This window comes from Leptodactylus fuscus, unplaced genomic scaffold, assembly GCF_031893055.1.
Source record: "Leptodactylus fuscus isolate aLepFus1 unplaced genomic scaffold, aLepFus1.hap2 HAP2_SCAFFOLD_305, whole genome shotgun sequence".
Taxonomy (NCBI): Eukaryota; Metazoa; Chordata; class Amphibia; order Anura; family Leptodactylidae; genus Leptodactylus; species Leptodactylus fuscus.
This window is the reverse complement of record NW_027440328.1, coordinates 112,875-136,978: the sequence shown is the minus strand read 5'-3', so window position 1 is coordinate 136,978 and position 24,104 is coordinate 112,875. Positions and strand designations below refer to the sequence as shown.

Sequence of the window (24,104 nt, the reverse complement as noted above, 5' to 3'; positions counted from 1 at the left end):
TGAGGAGGAGGAGAGGTCGCACTATCAGGAGGAGGAGGAGAGGCCGCACTATCAGGAGGAGGAGAGGCCGCACTATCAGGAGGAGGAGGAGGAGGAGGAGAGGCCGCACTATCAGGAGGAGGAGGAGGAGAGGCCGCACTATCAGGAGGAGGAGGAGAGAGGCCGCACTATCAGGAGGAGAGGAGAGGCCGCACTATCAGGAGGAAGAGGAGAGGTCGCACTATCAGGAGGAAGGAGGAGAGGCCGCACTATCAGGAGGAGGAGGAGAGGTCGCACTATCAGGAGGAGAGCGCCCGCAGAGAGGAGAGGCCGCACTATCAGGAGGAGGAGGAGGGCACTATCAGGAGGAGGAGGGAGGCCGCACTATCAGGAGGAGGAGGAGGAGACGCCGCACTATCAGGAGAGGAGGAGAGGTCGCACTATCAGGAGGAGGAGGAGAGGCCGCACTATCAGAGGAGAGGAGGAGAGGCCGCACTATCAGGAGAGGAGGAGGAGACGCCGCACTATCAGAGAGGAGGAGGAGAGCGCCGCACTATCAGAGGAGGAGAGGCGCACTATCAGGAGGAGGAGGAGAGGCCGCACTATCAGGAGGATGAGAGGCCGCACTATCAGGAGGAGGAGGAGAGGCCGCACTATCAGGAGGAGGAGGAGAGGCCGCACTATCAGGAGGAGGAGGAGGAGAGGGCCGCACTATCAGGAGGAGAGGAGAGGCCGCACTATCAGGAGGAGGAGGAGAGGCCGCACTATCAGAGGAGAGTCGCCTATCAGGAGGAGGAGAGAGGCGCACTATCAGGAGGAGGAGAGGAGCGCACTATCAGGAGGAGGAGGAGAGGGCCGCACTATCAGGAGGAGGAGGAGAGGTCGCACTATCAGGAGGAGGAGGAGAGGTCGCACTATCAGGAGGAGGAGGAGAGGCCGCACTATCAGGAGGAGGAGGAGAGGTCGCACTATCAGGAGGAGGAGGAGAGTCGCACTATCAGGAGGAGGAGGAGAGGCCGCACTAACACTAACTAGAGTTTACTCACCCTTTGCGGGAGAGATCTTGTCCGCCATCTTCCTTCTCTTAGTGCTGGATTTGGGACACAGAAAGTAAATGTTTATTATTGATTATTGTCATCTCGTTACAATGTTATCTTCCGTCTCACCCTCTTACCTTCGGCTCCGCCCTGATGAGGGTGTTGTTTGCTGTTGAACCTGAGGTGGAGCTGATCGTTTTCTGGTTGGTTCCATCACTGCTGGTGGAATTCCAGGACGGACAGATGGGCTGCCACCAAAAGGGGGTCCTGGGGGGCCCATGGGAGCACCTTGATGAGGCATTCGGGCCCCAGAGGCATCCCAGGGCGCTTCAGATAGAAGAAATTACAATGTCAAGAATCTGACCCAATAACATGGATGATACAATCCCAAAACTACCCGTCAGCTGTACATAGATGTATATGGGAGGAGAACCGCAGGGGACATATACCTGATATAGTGCGGAGAGTGAGAGTAGTAGTATATAGATCACAGGGATGAGTGAGTAGTATACAGTGTGAGAGTGAGAGTAGTAGTATATAGATCACAGGGATGAGTGAGTAGTATACAGTGTGAGAGTGAGAGTAGTAGTATATACATTAGAGGGATGAGTAGGTATTATATATGGGATATAGTTGCCCCATACTCACCACGCCATGAACCAGGAACTCAAACAATTTGCTCTTAGTTGCTCTACGAGCTCCTCCGGTGGCATCATCAGCTGCCATCCCCTGTGCCCCCCACACACACGCTCAGTGCCCCCCAGTAATGTCCTGTGCCCCCCCCACACACTCAGTGCCCCCCAGTAATGTCCTGTGTCCCCCCCACACACTCAGTGCCCCCCAGTAATGTCCTGTGTCCCCCCACACACTCAGTGCCCCCCCAGTAATGTCCTGTGTCCCCCCACACACTCAGTGCCCCCCAGTAATGTCCTGTGTCCCCCCCCACACACTCAGTGCCCCCCAGTAATGTCCTGTGCCCCCCACACACACTCAGTGCCCCCCAGTAATGTCCTGTGTCCCCCACACACACACTCAGTGCCCCCCAGTAATGTCCTTGTCCCCCCACACACACTCAGTGCCCCCAGTAATGTCCTGTGTCCCCCACACACACTCAGTGCCCCCAGTAATGTCCTGTGTCCCCCCCACACACTCTCAGTGCCCCTCCAGTAACGTCCTGTGTCCCCCCCACACACACTCAGTGCCCCCCAGTAACGTCCTGTGTCCCCCCCACACACGCTCAGTGCCCCCCAGTAATGTCCTGTGCCCCCCACACACGCTCAGTGCCCCCCCAGTAATGTCCTGTGTCCCCCCACACACACTCAGTGCCCCCCCAGTAACGTCCTGTGTCCCCCCCACACACACTCAGTGCCCCCCAGTAATGTCCTGTGTCCCCCCACACACACTCAGTGCCCCCCCCAGTAACGTCCTGTGTCCCCCCTACACACACTCAGTGCCCCCCAGTAATGTCCTGTGTCCCCCCACACACACACTCAGTGCCCCCCAGTAATGTCCTGTGCCCCCCACACACGCTCAGTGCCCCCCAGTAACGTCCTGTGTCCCCCCCACACACACTCAGTGCCCCCCAGTAATGTCCTGTGTCCCCCCTACACACACTCAGTGCCCCCCCAGTAATGTCCTGTGTCCCCCCACACACTCAGTGCCCCCCAGTAATGTCCTGTGCCCCCACACACGCTCAGTGCCCCCCAGTAATGTCCTGTGTCCCCCCCACACACACACTCAGTGCCCCCCAGTAATGTCCTGTGTCCCCCCACACACACTCAGTGCCCCCCCAGTAATGTCCTGTGCCCCCCCCACACACACTCAGTGCCCCCAGTAATGTCCTGTGTCCCCACACACACACTCAGTGCCCCCCAGTAATGTCCTGTGCCCCCACACACGCTCAGTGCCCCCCAGTAATGTCCTGTGCCCCCCACACACACTCAGTGCCCCCAGTAATGTCCTGTGTCCCCCCCACACACGCTCAGTGCCCCCCCAGTAATGTCCTGTGCCCCCCACACACACTCAGTGCCCCCCCAGTAATGTCCTGTGCCCCCCACACACACTCAGTGCCCCCCAGTAACGTCCTGTCCCCCCCACACACACTCAGTGCCCCCCAGTAATGTCCTGTGTCCCCCCCACACACGCTCAGTGCCCACCAGTAACGTCCTGTGTCCCCCACACACACACTCAGTGCCCCCCAGTAATGTCCTGTGTCCCCCCCACACACACACTCAGTGCCCCCTAGTAATGTCCTGTGTCCCCCCCACACACGCTCAGTGCCCCCCAGTAATGTCCTGTGTCCCCCCACACACTCAGTGCCCCCCAGTAATGTCCTGTGTCCCCCACACACACACTCAGTGCCCCCCAGTAACGTCCTGTGTCCCCCCCACACACACTCAGTGCCCCCCAGTAACGTCCTGTGTCCCCCCACACACACTCAGTGCCCCCCAGTAATGTCCTGTGTCCCCCCCACACACGCTCAGTGCCCCCCAGTAATGTCCTGTGCCCCCCACACACACTCAGTGCCCCCCAGTAATGTCCTGTGTCCCCCACACACACTCAGTGCCCCCCAGTAATGTCCTGTGTCCCCCCCACACACACTCAGTGCCCCCCAGTAATGTCCTGTGTCCCCCCCACACACACACTCAGTGCCCCCCCAGTAATGTCCTGTGTCCCCCCCACACACACACTCAGTGCCCCCCAGTAATGTCCTGTGTCCCCCACACACACACTCAGTGCCCCCCAGTAATGTCCTGTGTCCCCCCACACACACTCAGTGCCCCCCCCAGTAACGTCCTGTGCCCGTCACTAACTCTTCTCGGCAGAATCGATTCCTTCTATGTGGTGCCCCTTCCCATCCTGGCGCAGTGTCACTGGTGTTCCCCCGCTCTTTGCCTCTCATCCACTTTCTGCCCCTTCTCTTCCCCCGGCCAGGCTTTGTGTACCCCAGTATTACACAGTCTCCCGCTCACTCTCCTCTGCCTGATCCTGCGGGGGTCTCCCAGGGCTGTGCTGAGGGCCCACTCTCCACCCTCCAGCTGCTGAATTCCTTCCACTGATAAGCCAGGAATAGCAGCAGCCGCAGACCCTGATGGAGACTCTCCCTGTGTCCCAGCTGTCTCGCTCTGTCTCCTGCTGTCTGCATGTGCAGCTGTCACTGCCACTCTAACTGGACGGTCTCCTGGAGCTGCCATGATGTGACAGACAGGACAAACTATTCGGAGACTTTAGGAAAAAGTCTTCGAGAACTTCTGAGACGTCTTCTATACAGTTTATTCAGCTAAAACCTTGGAGCAGACAGAATTCCTGCACGCCCAGCTCGAGACATAATAATCTGTCTCCACCTTGTATACAGTACCCCGATAGGATCTTGGGATATACTGTCCACATCCGTCCGGACCCCTGATCTATAATGTCCTGATACTCCTCAGTTTCCGGGGATATACTGTCCACATCTGTCCGGACTCCTGATCTATAATGTCCTGATACTCCTCAGCCTCTGGGGATATACTGTACACATCTGTCCGAACCCCTGATCTATAATGTCCTGATACTTCTCAGCCTCTGGGGATATACTGTCCACATCCGTCCGGACTCCTGATCTATAATGTCCTGATACTCCTCAGCCTCTGGGGATATACTGTCCACATCCGTCCGGGCCCCTGATCTATAATGTCCTGATACTCCTCAGCCTCTGGGGATATACTGTCCACATCCGCCTGGACTCCTGATCTATAATGTCCTGATACTCTTCAGCCTCTGGGGATATACTGTCCACATCCGTCCGGACTCCAGATATATAATGTCCTGATACTCCTCAGCCTCTGGGGATATACTGTACACATCTGTCCGAACCCCTGATCTATAATGTCCTGATACTCCTCAGCCTCTGGGGATATACTGTCCACATCCGTCCGGACTCCAGATATATAATGTCCTGATACTCCTCAGCCTCTGGGGATATACTGTACACATCTGTCCGAACCCCTGATCTATAATGTCCTGATACTTCTCAGCCTCTGGGGATATACTGTCCACATCCGTCCGGACTCCTGATCTATAATGTCCTGATACTCCTCAGCCTCTGGGGATATACTGTCCACATCCGTCCGGGCCCCTGATCTATAATGTCCTGATACTCCTCAGCCTCTGGGGATATACTGTCCACATCCGCCTGGACTCCTGATCTATAATGTCCTGATACTCTTCAGCCTCTGGGGATATACTGTCCACATCCGTCCGGACTCCAGATATATAATGTCCTGATACTCCTCAGCCTCTGGGGATATACTGTACACATCTGTCCGAACCCCTGATCTATAATGTCCTGATACTCCTCAGCCTCTGGGGATATACTGTCCACATCCGTCCGGACTCCAGATATATAATGTCCTGATACTCCTCAGCCTCTGGGGATATACTGTACACATCTGTCCGAACCCCTGATCTATAATGTCCTGATACTTCTCAGCCTCTGGGGATATACTGTCCACATCCGTCCGGACTCCTGATCTATAATGTCCTGATACTCCTCAGCCTTTGGGGATATACTGTCCACATCCATCCAGACCCTTAATCTATAATGTCCTGATACTCCTCAGCCTCTGGGGATATACTGTCCACATCCGCCTGGACTCCTGATCTATAATGTCCTGATACTCCTCAGTCTCTGGGGATATACAGTCCACATCCGTCCGGGCCCCTGATCTATAATGTCCTGAAACTTCTCAGCCTCTGGGAATATACTGTGCACATCCGTCCGGACTCCTGATCTATAATGTCCTGATACTCCTCAGCCTCTGGGGATATACTGTCCACATCCGTCCAGACCCCTGATCTATAATGTCCTGATACTCCTCAGCCTTTGGGGATATACTGTCCACATCCGTCCAGACCCTTGATCTATAATGTCCTGATACTCCTCAGCCTCTGGGGATATACTGTCCACATCCGTCCGGACTCCTGATCTATAATGTCCTGATACCCTTCAGCCTCTGGGATATACTGTCCACATCTGTCCGGACTCCAGATATATAATGTCCTGATACTCCTCAGCCTCTGGGGATATACTGTCCACATCTGTCCGGACTTCTGATCTATAAAGTCCTGATACTCCTCAGTCTCTGGGGATATACTGTCCACATCCGTCCGGGCCCCTGCTCTATAATGTCCTGATACTCCTCAGCCTCTGGGGATATACTGTACACATCTGTCCGAACCCCTGATCTATAATGTCCTGATACTTCTCAGCCTCTGGGGATATACTGTCCACATCCGTCCGGACTCCTGATCTATAATGTCCTGATACTCCTCAGCCTTTGGGGATATACTGTCCACATCCGTCCAGACCCTTGATCTATAATGTCCTGATACTCCTCAGCCTCTGGGGATATACTGTCCACATCCGCCTGGACTCCTGATCTATAATGTCCTGATACCCTTCAGCCTCTGGGGATAAACTGTCCACATCCGTCCGGACTCCTGATCTATAATGTCCTGATACTCCTCAGCCTCTGGGATATACTGTCCACATCCGTCCGGACTCCTGATCTATAATGTCCTGATACTCCTCAGTTTCCGGGGATATACTGTCCACATCCGTCCGGACTCCAGATATATAATGTCCTGATACTCCTCAGCCTCTGGGGATATACTGTACACATCTGTCCGAACCCCTGATCTATAATGTCCTGATACTCCTCAGCCTCTGGGGATATACTGTCCACATCCGTCCGGACTCCAGATATATAATGTCCTGATACTCCTCAGCCTCTGGGGATATACTGTACACATCTGTCCGAACCCCTGATCTATAATGTCCTGATACTTCTCAGCCTCTGGGGATATACTGTCCACATCCGTCCGGACTCCTGATCTATAATGTCCTGATACTCCTCAGCCTTTGGGGATATACTGTCCACATCCATCCAGACCCTTAATCTATAATGTCCTGATACTCCTCAGCCTTTGGGGATATACTGTCCACATCCGCCTGGACTCCTGATCTATAATGTCCTGATACCCTTCAGCCTCTGGGGATATACTGTCCACATCCGTCCGGACTCCTGATCTATAATGTCCTCATACCCTTCAGCCTCTGGGATATACTGTCCACATCCGTCCGGACTCCTGATCTATAATGTCCTGATACTCCTCAGCCTCTGGGGATATACTGTCCACATCCGCCTGGACTCCTGATCTATAATGTCCTGATACTCCTCAGTCTCTGGGGATATACAGTCCACATCCGTCCGGGCCCCTGATCTATAATGTCCTGAAACTTCTCAGCCTCTGGGAATATACTGTGCACATCCGTCCGGACTCCTGATCTATAATGTCCTGATACTCCTCAGCCTCTGGGGATATACTGTCCACATCCGTCCAGACCCCTGATCTATAATGTCCTGATACTCCTCAGCCTCTGGGGATATACTGTCCACATCCGTCCAGACCCTTGATCTATAATGTCCTGATACTCCTCAGCCTCTGGGGATATACTGTCCACATCCGTCCGGACTCCTGATCTATAATGTCCTGATACCCTTCAGCCTCTGGGATATACTGTCCACATCTGTCCGGACTCCAGATATATAATGTCCTGATACTCCTCAGCCTCTGGGGATATACTGTCCACATCTGTCCGGACTTCTGATCTATAATGTCCTGATACTCCTCAGTCTCTGGGGATATACTGTCCACATCCGTCCGGGCCCCTGATCTATAATGTCCTGATACTCCTCAGCCTCTGGGGATATACTGTACACATCTGTCCGAACCCCTGATCTATAATGTCCTGATACTTCTCAGCCTCTGGGGATATACTGTCCACATCCGTCCGGACTCCTGATCTATAATGTCCTGATACTCCTCAGCCTTTGGGGATATACTGTCCACATCCGTCCAGACCCTTGATCTATAATGTCCTGATACTCCTCAGCCTCTGGGGATATACTGTCCACATCCGCCTGGACTCCTGATCTATAATGTCCTGATACCCTTCAGCCTCTGGGGATAAACTGTCCACATCCGTCCGGACTCCTGATCTATAATGTCCTGATACTCCTCAGCCTCTGGGATATACTGTCCACATCCGTCCGGACTCCTGATCTATAATGTCCTGATACTCCTCAGTTTCCGGGGATATACTGTCCACATCCGTCCGGACTCCAGATATATAATGTCCTGATACTCCTCAGCCTCTGGGGATATACTGTATACATCTGTCCGAACCCCTGATCTATAATGTCCTGATACTCCTCAGCCTCTGGGGATATACTGTCCACATCCATCCGGACTCCAGATATATAATGTCCTGATACTCCTCAGCCTCTGGGGATATACTGTACACATCTGTCCGAACCCCTGATCTATAATGTCCTGATACTTCTCAGCCTCTGGGGATATACTGTCCACATCCGTCCGGACTCCTGATCTATAATGTCCTGATACTCCTCAGCCTCTGGGGATATACTGTCCACATCCGTCCGGGCCCCTGATCTATAATGTCCTGATACTCCTCAGCCTCTGGGGATATACTGTCCACATCCGCCTGGACTCCTGATCTATAATGTCCTGATACTCTTCAGCCTCTGGGGATATACTGTCCACATCCGTCCGGACTCCAGATATATAATGTCCTGATACTCCTCAGCCTCTGGGGATATACTGTACACATCTGTCCGAACCCCTGATCTATAATGTCCTGATACTTCTCAGCCTCTGGGGATATACTGTCCACATCCGTCCGGACTCCTGATCTATAATGTCCTGATACTCCTCAGCCTCTGGGGATATACTGTCCACATCCGTCCGGGCCCCTGATCTATAATGTCCTGATACTCCTCAGCCTCTGGGGATATACTGTCCACATCCGCCTGGACTCCTGATCTATAATGTCCTGATACCCTTCAGCCTCTGGGGATATACTGTCCACATCCGTCCGGACTCCTGATCTATAATGTCCTCATACCCTTCAGCCTCTGGGATATACTGTCCACATCCGTCCGGACTCCTGATCTATAATGTCCTGATACTCCTCAGACTCTGGGGATATACTGTCCACATCCGTCCAGACTCCTGATCTATAATGTCCTGATACTCCTCAGCCTTTGGGGATATACTGTCCACATCCATCCAGACCCTTAATCTATAATGTCCTGATACTCCTCAGCCTCTGGGGATATACTGTCCACATCCGCCTGGACTCCTGATCTATAATGTCCTGATACCCTTCAGCCTCTGGGGATATACTGTCCACATCCGTCCGGACTCCTGATCTATAATGTCCTCATACCCTTCAGCCTCTGGGATATACTGTCCACATCCGTCCGGACTCCTGATCTATAATGTCCTGATACTCCTCAGCCTCTGGGGATATACTGTCCACATCCGCCTGGACTCCTGATCTATAATGTCCTGATACTCCTCAGTCTCTGGGGATATACAGTCCACATCCGTCCGGGCCCCTGATCTATAATGTCCTGAAACTTCTCAGCCTCTGGGAATATACTGTGCACATCCGTCCGGACTCCTGATCTATAATGTCCTGATACTCCTCAGCCTCTGGGGATATACTGTCCACATCCGTCCATACCCCTGATCTATAATGTCCTGATACTCCTCAGCCTTTGGGGATATACTGTCCACATCCGTCCAGACCCTTGATCTATAATGTCCTGATACTCCTCAGCCTCTGGGGATATACTGTCCACATCCGTCCGGACTCCTGATCTATAATGTCCTGATACCCTTCAGCCTCTGGGATATACTGTCCACATCTGTCCGGACTCCAGATATATAATGTCCTGATACTCCTCAGCCTCTGGGGATATACTGTCCACATCTGTCCGGACTCCTGATCTATAATGTCCTGATACTCCTCAGCCTCTGGGGATATACTGTACACATCTGTCCGAACCCCTGATCTATAATGTCCTGATACTCCTCAGCCTCTGGGGATATACTGTCCACATCCGTCCGGACTCCAGATATATAATGTCCTGATACTCCTCAGCCTCTGGGGATATACTGTACACATCTGTCCGAACCCCTGATCTATAATGTCCTGATACTTCTCAGCCTCTGGGGATATACTGTCCACATCCGTCCGGACTCCTGATCTATAATGTCCTGATACTCCTCAGCCTCTGGGGATATACTGTCCACATCCGTCCGGGCCCCTGATCTATAATGTCCTGATACTCCTCAGCCTCTGGGGATATACTGTCCACATCCGCCTGGACTCCTGATCTATAATGTCCTGATACTCTTCAGCCTCTGGGGATATACTGTCCACATCCGTCCGGACTCCAGATATATAATGTCCTGATACTCCTCAGCCTCTGGGGATATACTGTACACATCTGTCCGAACCCCTGATCTATAATGTCCTGATACTCCTCAGCCTCTGGGGATATACTGTCCACATCCGTCCGGACTCCAGATATATAATGTCCTGATACTCCTCAGCCTCTGGGGATATACTGTACACATCTGTCCGAACCCCTGATCTATAATGTCCTGATACTTCTCAGCCTCTGGGGATATACTGTCCACATCCGTCCGGACTCCTGATCTATAATGTCCTGATACTCCTCAGCCTTTGGGGATATACTGTCCACATCCATCCAGACCCTTAATCTATAATGTCCTGATACTCCTCAGCCTCTGGGGATATACTGTCCACATCCGCCTGGACTCCTGATCTATAATGTCCTGATACCCTTCAGCCTCTGGGGATATACTGTCCACATCCGTCCGGACTCCTGATCTATAATGTCCTCATACCCTTCAGCCTCTGGGATATACTGTCCACATCCGTCCGGACTCCTGATCTATAATGTCCTGATACTCCTCAGCCTCTGGGGATATACTGTCCACATCCGCCTGGACTCCTGATCTATAATGTCCTGATACTCCTCAGTCTCTGGGGATATACAGTCCACATCCGTCCGGGCCCCTGATCTATAATGTCCTGAAACTTCTCAGCCTCTGGGAATATACTGTGCACATCCGTCCGGACTCCTGATCTATAATGTCCTGATACTCCTCAGCCTCTGGGGATATACTGTCCACATCCGTCCAGACCCCTGATCTATAATGTCCTGATACTCCTCAGCCTTTGGGGATATACTGTCCACATCCGTCCAGACCCTTGATCTATAATGTCCTGATACTCCTCAGCCTCTGGGGATATACTGTCCACATCCGTCCGGACTCCTGATCTATAATGTCCTGATACCCTTCAGCCTCTGGGATATACTGTCCACATCTGTCCGGACTCCAGATATATAATGTCCTGATACTCCTCAGCCTCTGGGGATATACTGTCCACATCTGTCCGGACTTCTGATCTATAATGTCCTGATACTCCTCAGTCTCTGGGGATATACTGTCCACATCCGTCCGGGCCCCTGATCTATAATGTCCTGATACTCCTCAGCCTCTGGGGATATACTGTACACATCTGTCCGAACCCCTGATCTATAATGTCCTGATACTTCTCAGCCTCTGGGGATATACTGTCCACATCCGTCCGGACTCCTGATCTATAATGTCCTGATACTCCTCAGCCTTTGGGGATATACTGTCCACATCCGTCCAGACCCTTGATCTATAATGTCCTGATACTCCTCAGCCTCTGGGGATATACTGTCCACATCCGCCTGGACTCCTGATCTATAATGTCCTGATACCCTTCAGCCTCTGGGGATAAACTGTCCACATCCGTCCGGACTCCTGATCTATAATGTCCTGATACTCCTCAGCCTCTGGGATATACTGTCCACATCCGTCCGGACTCCTGATCTATAATGTCCTGATACTCCTCAGTTTCCGGGGATATACTGTCCACATCCGTCCGGACTCCAGATATATAATGTCCTGATACTCCTCAGCCTCTGGGGATATACTGTACACATCTGTCCGAACCCCTGATCTATAATGTCCTGATACTCCTCAGCCTCTGGGGATATACTGTCCACATCCGTCCGGACTCCAGATATATAATGTCCTGATACTCCTCAGCCTCTGGGGATATACTGTACACATCTGTCCGAACCCCTGATCTATAATGTCCTGATACTTCTCAGCCTCTGGGGATATACTGTCCACATCCGTCCGGACTCCTGATCTATAATGTCCTGATACTCCTCAGCCTCTGGGGATATACTGTCCACATCCGTCCGGGCCCCTGATCTATAATGTCCTGATACTCCTCAGCCTCTGGGGATATACTGTCCACATCCGCCTGGACTCCTGATCTATAATGTCCTGATACCCTTCAGCCTCTGGGGATATACTGTCCACATCCGTCCGAACCCCTGATCTATAATGTCCTGATACTCCTCAGTCTCTGGGGATATACTGTCCACATCCGTCCGGACTCCTGATCTATAATGTCCTCATACACTTCAGCCTCTGGGATATACTGTCCACATCCGTCCGGACTCCTGATCTATAATGTCCTGATACTCCTCAGACTCTGGGGATATACTGTCCACATCCGTCCAGACTCCTGATCTATAATGTCCTGATACTCCTCAGCCTCTGGGGATATACTGTCCACATCCGTCCGGGCCCCTGATCTATAATGTCCTGATACTCCTCAGCCTCTGGGGATATACTGTCCACATCCGCCTGGACTCCTGATCTATAATGTCCTGATACTCTTCAGCCTCTGGGGATATACTGTCCACATCCGTCCGGACTCCAGATATATAATGTCCTGATACTCCTCAGCCTCTGGGGATATACTGTACACATCTGTCCGAACCCCTGATCTATAATGTCCTGATACTCCTCAGCCTCTGGGGATATACTGTCCACATCCGTCCGGACTCCAGATATATAATGTCCTGATACTCCTCAGCCTCTGGGGATATACTGTACACATCTGTCCGAACCCCTGATCTATAATGTCCTGATACTTCTCAGCCTCTGGGGATATACTGTCCACATCCGTCCGGACTCCTGATCTATAATGTCCTGATACTCCTCAGCCTCTGGGGATATACTGTCCACATCCGTCCGGGCCCCTGATCTATAATGTCCTGATACTCCTCAGCCTCTGGGGATATACTGTCCACATCCGCCTGGACTCCTGATCTATAATGTCCTGATACTCTTCAGCCTCTGGGGATATACTGTCCACATCCGTCCGGACTCCAGATATATAATGTCCTGATACTCCTCAGCCTCTGGGGATATACTGTACACATCTGTCCGAACCCCTGATCTATAATGTCCTGATACTCCTCAGCCTCTGGGGATATACTGTCCACATCCGTCCGGACTCCAGATATATAATGTCCTGATACTCCTCAGCCTCTGGGGATATACTGTACACATCTGTCCGAACCCCTGATCTATAATGTCCTGATACTTCTCAGCCTCTGGGGATATACTGTCCACATCCGTCCGGACTCCTGATCTATAATGTCCTGATACTCCTCAGCCTTTGGGGATATACTGTCCACATCCATCCAGACCCTTAATCTATAATGTCCTGATACTCCTCAGCCTCTGGGGATATACTGTCCACATCCGCCTGGACTCCTGATCTATAATGTCCTGATACTCCTCAGTCTCTGGGGATATACAGTCCACATCCGTCCGGGCCCCTGATCTATAATGTCCTGAAACTTCTCAGCCTCTGGGAATATACTGTGCACATCCGTCCGGACTCCTGATCTATAATGTCCTGATACTCCTCAGCCTCTGGGGATATACTGTCCACATCCGTCCAGACCCCTGATCTATAATGTCCTGATACTCCTCAGCCTTTGGGGATATACTGTCCACATCCGTCCAGACCCTTGATCTATAATGTCCTGATACTCCTCAGCCTCTGGGGATATACTGTCCACATCCGTCCGGACTCCTGATCTATAATGTCCTGATACCCTTCAGCCTCTGGGATATACTGTCCACATCTGTCCGGACTCCAGATATATAATGTCCTGATACTCCTCAGCCTCTGGGGATATACTGTCCACATCTGTCCGGACTTCTGATCTATAAAGTCCTGATACTCCTCAGTCTCTGGGGATATACTGTCCACATCCGTCCGGGCCCCTGCTCTATAATGTCCTGATACTCCTCAGCCTCTGGGGATATACTGTACACATCTGTCCGAACCCCTGATCTATAATGTCCTGATACTTCTCAGCCTCTGGGGATATACTGTCCACATCCGTCCGGACTCCTGATCTATAATGTCCTGATACTCCTCAGCCTTTGGGGATATACTGTCCACATCCGTCCAGACCCTTGATCTATAATGTCCTGATACTCCTCAGCCTCTGGGGATATACTGTCCACATCCGCCTGGACTCCTGATCTATAATGTCCTGATACCCTTCAGCCTCTGGGGATAAACTGTCCACATCCGTCCGGACTCCTGATCTATAATGTCCTGATACTCCTCAGCCTCTGGGATATACTGTCCACATCCGTCCGGACTCCTGATCTATAATGTCCTGATACTCCTCAGTTTCCGGGGATATACTGTCCACATCCGTCCGGACTCCAGATATATAATGTCCTGATACTCCTCAGCCTCTGGGGATATACTGTACACATCTGTCCGAACCCCTGATCTATAATGTCCTGATACTCCTCAGCCTCTGGGGATATACTGTCCACATCCGTCCGGACTCCAGATATATAATGTCCTGATACTCCTCAGCCTCTGGGGATATACTGTACACATCTGTCCGAACCCCTGATCTATAATGTCCTGATACTTCTCAGCCTCTGGGGATATACTGTCCACATCCGTCCGGACTCCTGATCTATAATGTCCTGATACTCCTCAGCCTTTGGGGATATACTGTCCACATCCATCCAGACCCTTAATCTATAATGTCCTGATACTCCTCAGCCTTTGGGGATATACTGTCCACATCCGCCTGGACTCCTGATCTATAATGTCCTGATACCCTTCAGCCTCTGGGGATATACTGTCCACATCCGTCCGGACTCCTGATCTATAATGTCCTCATACCCTTCAGCCTCTGGGATATACTGTCCACATCCGTCCGGACTCCTGATCTATAATGTCCTGATACTCCTCAGCCTCTGGGGATATACTGTCCACATCCGCCTGGACTCCTGATCTATAATGTCCTGATACTCCTCAGTCTCTGGGGATATACAGTCCACATCCGTCCGGGCCCCTGATCTATAATGTCCTGAAACTTCTCAGCCTCTGGGAATATACTGTGCACATCCGTCCGGACTCCTGATCTATAATGTCCTGATACTCCTCAGCCTCTGGGGATATACTGTCCACATCCGTCCAGACCCCTGATCTATAATGTCCTGATACTCCTCAGCCTCTGGGGATATACTGTCCACATCCGTCCAGACCCTTGATCTATAATGTCCTGATACTCCTCAGCCTCTGGGGATATACTGTCCACATCCGTCCGGACTCCTGATCTATAATGTCCTGATACCCTTCAGCCTCTGGGATATACTGTCCACATCTGTCCGGACTCCAGATATATAATGTCCTGATACTCCTCAGCCTCTGGGGATATACTGTCCACATCTGTCCGGACTTCTGATCTATAATGTCCTGATACTCCTCAGTCTCTGGGGATATACTGTCCACATCCGTCCGGGCCCCTGATCTATAATGTCCTGATACTCCTCAGCCTCTGGGGATATACTGTACACATCTGTCCGAACCCCTGATCTATAATGTCCTGATACTTCTCAGCCTCTGGGGATATACTGTCCACATCCGTCCGGACTCCTGATCTATAATGTCCTGATACTCCTCAGCCTTTGGGGATATACTGTCCACATCCGTCCAGACCCTTGATCTATAATGTCCTGATACTCCTCAGCCTCTGGGGATATACTGTCCACATCCGCCTGGACTCCTGATCTATAATGTCCTGATACCCTTCAGCCTCTGGGGATAAACTGTCCACATCCGTCCGGACTCCTGATCTATAATGTCCTGATACTCCTCAGCCTCTGGGATATACTGTCCACATCCGTCCGGACTCCTGATCTATAATGTCCTGATACTCCTCAGTTTCCGGGGATATACTGTCCACATCCGTCCGGACTCCAGATATATAATGTCCTGATACTCCTCAGCCTCTGGGGATATACTGTATACATCTGTCCGAACCCCTGATCTATAATGTCCTGATACTCCTCAGCCTCTGGGGATATACTGTCCACATCCGTCCGGACTCCAGATATATAATGTCCTGATACTCCTCAGCCTCTGGGGATATACTGTACACATCTGTCCGAACCCCTGATCTATAATGTCCTGATACTTCTCAGCCTCTGGGGATATACTGTCCACATCCGTCCGGACTCCTGATCTATAATGTCCTGATACTCCTCAGCCTCTGGGGATATACTGTCCACATCCGTCCGGGCCCCTGATCTATAATGTCCTGATACTCCTCAGCCTCTGGGGATATACTGTCCACATCCGCCTGGACTCCTGATCTATAATGTCCTGATACTCTTCAGCCTCTGGGGATATACTGTCCACATCCGTCCGGACTCCAGATATATAATGTCCTGATACTCCTCAGCCTCTGGGGATATACTGTACACATCTGTCCGAACCCCTGATCTATAATGTCCTGATACTTCTCAGCCTCTGGGGATATACTGTCCACATCCGTCCGGACTCCTGATCTATAATGTCCTGATACTCCTCAGCCTCTGGGGATATACTGTCCACATCCGTCCGGGCCCCTGATCTATAATGTCCTGATACTCCTCAGCCTCTGGGGATATACTGTCCACATCCGCCTGGACTCCTGATCTATAATGTCCTGATACCCTTCAGCCTCTGGGGATATACTGTCCACATCCGTCCGGACTCCTGATCTATAATGTCCTCATACCCTTCAGCCTCTGGGATATACTGTCCACATCCGTCCGGACTCCTGATCTATAATGTCCTGATACTCCTCAGACTCTGGGGATATACTGTCCACATCCGTCCAGACTCCTGATCTATAATGTCCTGATACTCCTCAGCCTTTGGGGATATACTGTCCACATCCATCCAGACCCTTAATCTATAATGTCCTGATACTCCTCAGCCTCTGGGGATATACTGTCCACATCCGCCTGGACTCCTGATCTATAATGTCCTGATACCCTTCAGCCTCTGGGGATATACTGTCCACATCCGTCCGGACTCCTGATCTATAATGTCCTCATACCCTTCAGCCTCTGGGATATACTGTCCACATCCGTCCGGACTCCTGATCTATAATGTCCTGATACTCCTCAGCCTCTGGGGATATACTGTCCACATCCGCCTGGACTCCTGATCTATAATGTCCTGATACTCCTCAGTCTCTGGGGATATACAGTCCACATCCGTCCGGGCCCCTGATCTATAATGTCCTGAAACTTCTCAGCCTCTGGGAATATACTGTGCACATCCGTCCGGACTCCTGATCTATAATGTCCTGATACTCCTCAGCCTCTGGGGATATACTGTCCACATCCGTCCATACCCCTGATCTATAATGTCCTGATACTCCTCAGCCTTTGGGGATATACTGTCCACATCCGTCCAGACCCTTGATCTATAATGTCCTGATACTCCTCAGCCTCTGGGGATATACTGTCCACATCCGTCCGGACTCCTGATCTATAATGTCCTGATACCCTTCAGCCTCTGGGATATACTGTCCACATCTGTCCGGACTCCAGATATATAATGTCCTGATACTCCTCAGCCTCTGGGGATATACTGTCCACATCTGTCCGGACTCCTGATCTATAATGTCCTGATACTCCTCAGCCTCTGGGGATATACTGTACACATCTGTCCGAACCCCTGATCTATAATGTCCTGATACTCCTCAGCCTCTGGGGATATACTGTCCACATCCGTCCGGACTCCAGATATATAATGTCCTGATACTCCTCAGCCTCTGGGGATATACTGTACACATCTGTCCGAACCCCTGATCTATAATGTCCTGATACTTCTCAGCCTCTGGGGATATACTGTCCACATCCGTCCGGACTCCTGATCTATAATGTCCTGATACTCCTCAGCCTCTGGGGATATACTGTCCACATCCGTCCGGGCCCCTGATCTATAATGTCCTGATACTCCTCAGCCTCTGGGGATATACTGTCCACATCCGCCTGGACTCCTGATCTATAATGTCCTGATACTCTTCAGCCTCTGGGGATATACTGTCCACATCCGTCCGGACTCCAGATATATAATGTCCTGATACTCCTCAGCCTCTGGGGATATACTGTACACATCTGTCCGAACCCCTGATCTATAATGTCCTGATACTCCTCAGCCTCTGGGGATATACTGTCCACATCCGTCCGGACTCCAGATATATAATGTCCTGATACTCCTCAGCCTCTGGGGATATACTGTACACATCTGTCCGAACCCCTGATCTATAATGTCCTGATACTTCTCAGCCTCTGGGGATATACTGTCCACATCCGTCCGGACTCCTGATCTATAATGTCCTGATACTCCTCAGCCTTTGGGGATATACTGTCCACATCCATCCAGACCCTTAATCTATAATGTCCTGATACTCCTCAGCCTCTGGGGATATACTGTCCACATCCGCCTGGACTCCTGATCTATAATGTCCTGATACCCTTCAGCCTCTGGGGATATACTGTCCACATCCGTCCGGACTCCTGATCTATAATGTCCTCATACCCTTCAGCCTCTGGGATATACTGTCCACATCCGTCCGGACTCCTGATCTATAATGTCCTGATACTCCTCAGCCTCTGGGGATATACTGTCCACATCCGCCTGGACTCCTGATCTATAATGTCCTGATACTCCTCAGTCTCTGGGGATATACAGTCCACATCCGTCCGGGCCCCTGATCTATAATGTCCTGAAACTTCTCAGCCTCTGGGAATATACTGTGCACATCCGTCCGGACTCCTGATCTATAATGTCCTGATACTCCTCAGCCTCTGGGGATATACTGTCCACATCCGTCCAGACCCCTGATCTATAATGTCCTGATACTCCTCAGCCTTTGGGGATATACTGTCCACATCCGTCCAGACCCTTGATCTATAATGTCCTGATACTCCTCAGCCTCTGGGGATATACTGTCCACATCCGTCCGGACTCCTGATCTATAATGTCCTGATACCCTTCAGCCTCTGGGATATACTGTCCACATCTGTCCGGACTCCAGATATATAATGTCCTGATACTCCTCAGCCTCTGGGGATATACTGTCCACATCTGTCCGGACTTCTGATCTATAATGTCCTGATACTCCTCAGTCTCTGGGGATATACTGTCCACATCCGTCCGGGCCCCTGATCTATAATGTCCTGATACTCCTCAGCCTCTGGGGATATACTGTACACATCTGTCCGAACCCCTGATCTATAATGTCCTGATACTTCTCAGCCTCTGGGGATATACTGTCCACATCCGTCCGGACTCCTGATCTATAATGTCCTGATACTCCTCAGCCTTTGGGGATATACTGTCCACATCCGTCCAGACCCTTGATCTATAATGTCCTGATACTCCTCAGCCTCTGGGGATATACTGTCCACATCCGCCTGGACTCCTGATCTATAATGTCCTGATACCCTTCAGCCTCTGGGGATAAACTGTCCACATCCGTCCGGACTCCTGATCTATAATGTCCTGATACTCCTCAGCCTCTGGGATATACTGTCCACATCCGTCCGGACTCCTGATCTATAATGTCCTGATACTCCTCAGTTTCCGGGGATATACTGTCCACATCCGTCCGGACTCCAGATATATAATGTCCTGATACTCCTCAGCCTCTGGGGATATACTGTACACATCTGTCCGAACCCCTGATCTATAATGTCCTGATACTCCTCAGCCTCTGGGGATATACTGTCCACATCCGTCCGGACTCCAGATATATAATGTCCTGATACTCCTCAGCCTCTGGGGATATACTGTACACATCTGTCCGAACCCCTGATCTATAATGTCCTGATACTTCTCAGCCTCTGGGGATATACTGTCCACATCCGTCCGGACTCCTGATCTATAATGTCCTGATACTCCTCAGCCTTTGGGGATATACTGTCCACATCCATCCAGACCCTTAATCTATAATGTCCTGATACTCCTCAGCCTCTGGGGATATACTGTCCACATCCGCCTGGACTCCTGATCTATAATGTCCTGATACCCTTCAGCCTCTGGGGATATACTGTCCACATCCGTCCGGACTCCTGATCTATAATGTCCTCATACCCTTCAGCCTCTGGGATATACTGTCCACATCCGTCCGGACTCCTGATCTATAATGTCCTGATACTCCTCAGCCTCTGGGGATATACTGTCCACATCCGCCTGGACTCCTGATCTATAATGTCCTGATACTCCTCAGTCTCTGGGGATATACAGTCCACATCCGTCCGGGCCCCTGATCTATAATGTCCTGAAACTTCTCAGCCTCTGGGAATATACTGTGCACATCCGTCCGGACTCCTGATCTATAATGTCCTGATACTCCTCAGCCTCTGGGGATATACTGTCCACATCCGTCCAGACCCCTGATCTATAATGTCCTGATACTCCTCAGCCTTTGGGGATATACTGTCCACATCCGTCCAGACCCTTGATCTATAATGTCCTGATACTCCTCAGCCTCTGGGGATATACTGTCCACATCCGTCCGGACTCCTGATCTATAATGTCCTGATACCCTTCAGCCTCTGGGATATACTGTCCACATCTGTCCGGACTCCAGATATATAATGTCCTGATACTCCTCAGCCTCTGGGGATATACTGTCCACATCTGTCCGGACTTCTGATCTATAATGTCCTGATACTCCTCAGTCTCTGGGGATATACTGTCCACATCCGTCCGGGCCCCTGATCTATAATGTCCTGATACTCCTCAGCCTCTGGGGATATACTGTACACATCTGTCCGAACCCCTGATCTATAATGTCCTGATACTTCTCAGCCTCTGGGGATATACTGTCCACATCCGTCCGGACTCCTGATCTATAATGTCCTGATACTCCTCAGCCTTTGGGGATATACTGTCCACATCCGTCCAGACCCTTGATCTATAATGTCCTGATACTCCTCAGCCTCTGGGGATATACTGTCCACATCCGCCTGGACTCCTGATCTATAATGTCCTGATACCCTTCAGCCTCTGGGGATAAACTGTCCACATCCGTCCGGACTCCTGATCTATAATGTCCTGATACTCCTCAGCCTCTGGGATATACTGTCCACATCCGTCCGGACTCCTGATCTATAATGTCCTGATACTCCTCAGTTTCCGGGGATATACTGTCCACATCCGTCCGGACTCCAGATATATAATGTCCTGATACTCCTCAGCCTCTGGGGATATACTGTACACATCTGTCCGAACCCCTGATCTATAATGTCCTGATACTCCTCAGCCTCTGGGGATATACTGTCCACATCCGTCCGGACTCCAGATATATAATGTCCTGATACTCCTCAGCCTCTGGGGATATACTGTACACATCTGTCCGAACCCCTGATCTATAATGTCCTGATACTTCTCAGCCTCTGGGGATATACTGTCCACATCCGTCCGGACTCCTGATCTATAATGTCCTGATACTCCTCAGCCTCTGGGGATATACTGTCCACATCCGTCCGGGCCCCTGATCTATAATGTCCTGATACTCCTCAGCCTCTGGGGATATACTGTCCACATCCGCCTGGACTCCTGATCTATAATGTCCTGATACTCTTCAGCCTCTGGGGATATACTGTCCACATCCGTCCGGACTCCAGATATATAATGTCCTGATACTCCTCAGCCTCTGGGGATATACTGTACACATCCGTCCGGACTCCTGATCTATAATGTCCTGATACTCCTCAGCCTCTGGGGATATACTGTACACATCTGTCCGAACCCCTGATCTATAATGTCCTGATACTTCTCAGCCTCTGGGGATATACTGTCCACATCCGTCCGGACTCCTGATCTATAATGTCCTGATACTCCTCAGCCTTTGGGGATATACTGTCCACATCCGTCCAGACCCTTGATCTATAATGTCCTGATACTCCTCAGCCTCTGGGGATATACTGTCCACATCCGCCTGGACTCCTGATCTATAATGTCCTGATACCCTTCAGCCTCTGGGGATAAACTGTCCACATCCGTCCGGACTCCTGATCTATAATGTCCTGATACTCCTCAGCCTCTGGGATATACTGTCCACATCCGTCCGGACTCCTGATCTATAATGTCCTGATACTCCTCAGTTTCCGGGGATATACTGTCCACATCCGTCCGGACTCCAGATATATAATGTCCTGATACTCCTCAGCCTCTGGGGATATACTGTACACATCTGTCCGAACCCCTGATCTATAATGTCCTGATACTCCTCAGCCTCTGGGGATATACTGTCCACATCCGTCCGGACTCCAGATATATAATGTCCTGATACTCCTCAGCCTCTGGGGATATACTGTACACATCTGTCCGAACCCCTGATCTATAATGTCCTGATACTTCTCAGCCTCTGGGGATATACTGTCCACATCCGTCCGGACTCCTGATCTATAATGTCCTGATACTCCTCAGCCTCTGGGGATATACTGTCCACATCCGTCCGGGCCCCTGATCTATAATGTCCTGATACTCCTCAGCCTCTGGGGATATACTGTCCACATCCGCCTGGACTCCTGATCTATAATGTCCTGATACCCTTCAGCCTCTGGGGATATACTGTCCACATCCGTCCGAACCCCTGATCTATAATGTCCTGATACTCCTCAGTCTCTGGGGATATACTGTCCACATCCGTCCGGACTCCTGATCTATAATGTCCTCATACACTTCAGCCTCTGGGATATACTGTCCACATCCGTCCGGACTCCTGATCTATAATGTCCTGATACTCCTCAGACTCTGGGGATATACTGTCCACATCCGTCCAGACTCCTGATCTATAATGTCCTGATACTCCTCAGCCTTTGGGGATATACTGTCCACATCCATCCAGACCCTTAATCTATAATGTCCTGATACTCCTCAGCCTCTGGGGATATACTGTCCACATCCGCCTGGACTCCTGATCTATAATGTCCTGATACCCTTCAGCCTCTGGGGATATACTGTCCACATCCGTCCGGACTCCTGATCTATAATGTCCTCATACCCTTCAGCCTCTGGGATATACTGTCCACATCCGTCCGGACTCCTGATCTATAATGTCCTGATACTCCTCAGCCTCTGGGGATATACTGTCCACATCCGCCTGGACTCCTGATCTATAATGTCCTGATACTCCTCAGTCTCTGGGGATATACAGTCCACATCCGTCCGGGCCCCTGATCTATAATGTCCTGAAACTTCTCAGCCTCTGGGAATATACTGTGCACATCCGTCCGGACTCCTGATCTATAATGTCCTGATACTCCTCAGCCTCTGGGGATATACTGTCCACATCCGTCCATACCCCTGATCTATAATGTCCTGATACTCCTCAGCCTTTGGGGATATACTGTCCACATCCGTCCAGACCCTTGATCTATAATGTCCTGATACTCCTCAGCATCTGGGGATATACTGTCCACATCCGTCCGGACTCCTGATCTATAATGTCCTGATACCCTTCAGCCTCTGGGATATACTGTCCACATCTGTCCGGACTCCAGATATATAATGTCCTGATACTCCTCAGCCTCTGGGGATATACTGTCCACATCTGTCCGGACTTCTGATCTATAATGTCCTGATACTCCTCAGTCTCTGGGGATATACTGTCCACATCCGTCCGGGCCCCTGATCTATAATGTCCTGATACTCCTCAGCCTCTGGGCATATACTGTACACATCTGTCCGAACCCCTGATCTATAATGTCCTGATACTTCTCAGCCTCTGGGGATATACTGTCCACATCCGTCCGGACTCCTGATCTATAATGTCCTGATACTCCTCAGCCTTTGGGGATATACTGTCCACATCCGTCCAGACCCTTGATCTATAATGTCCTGATACTCCTCAGCCTCTGGGGATATACTGTCCACATCCGCCTGGACTCCTGATCTATAATGTCCTGATA

At 51.0% G+C, this 24,104-nt stretch overlaps 1 long non-coding RNA gene across 1 annotated transcript in view; it reads right to left on the bottom strand.

The window, feature by feature from the left end:
- Positions 1–1,039: 1,039 nt before the first annotated feature.
- The window catches only part of LOC142187906 (uncharacterized), an 85,381-nt gene continuing 62,316 nt past the window's right edge, over positions 1,040–24,104 (bottom strand). The window contains exons 2-3 of the long non-coding RNA XR_012712622.1: positions 1,154–1,343; positions 1,040–1,069 (exon numbers count right to left, since the gene is read on the bottom strand). This is a non-coding gene — a long non-coding RNA (uncharacterized LOC142187906). The remainder of the gene's footprint in view (positions 1,070–1,153; positions 1,344–24,104) is intronic.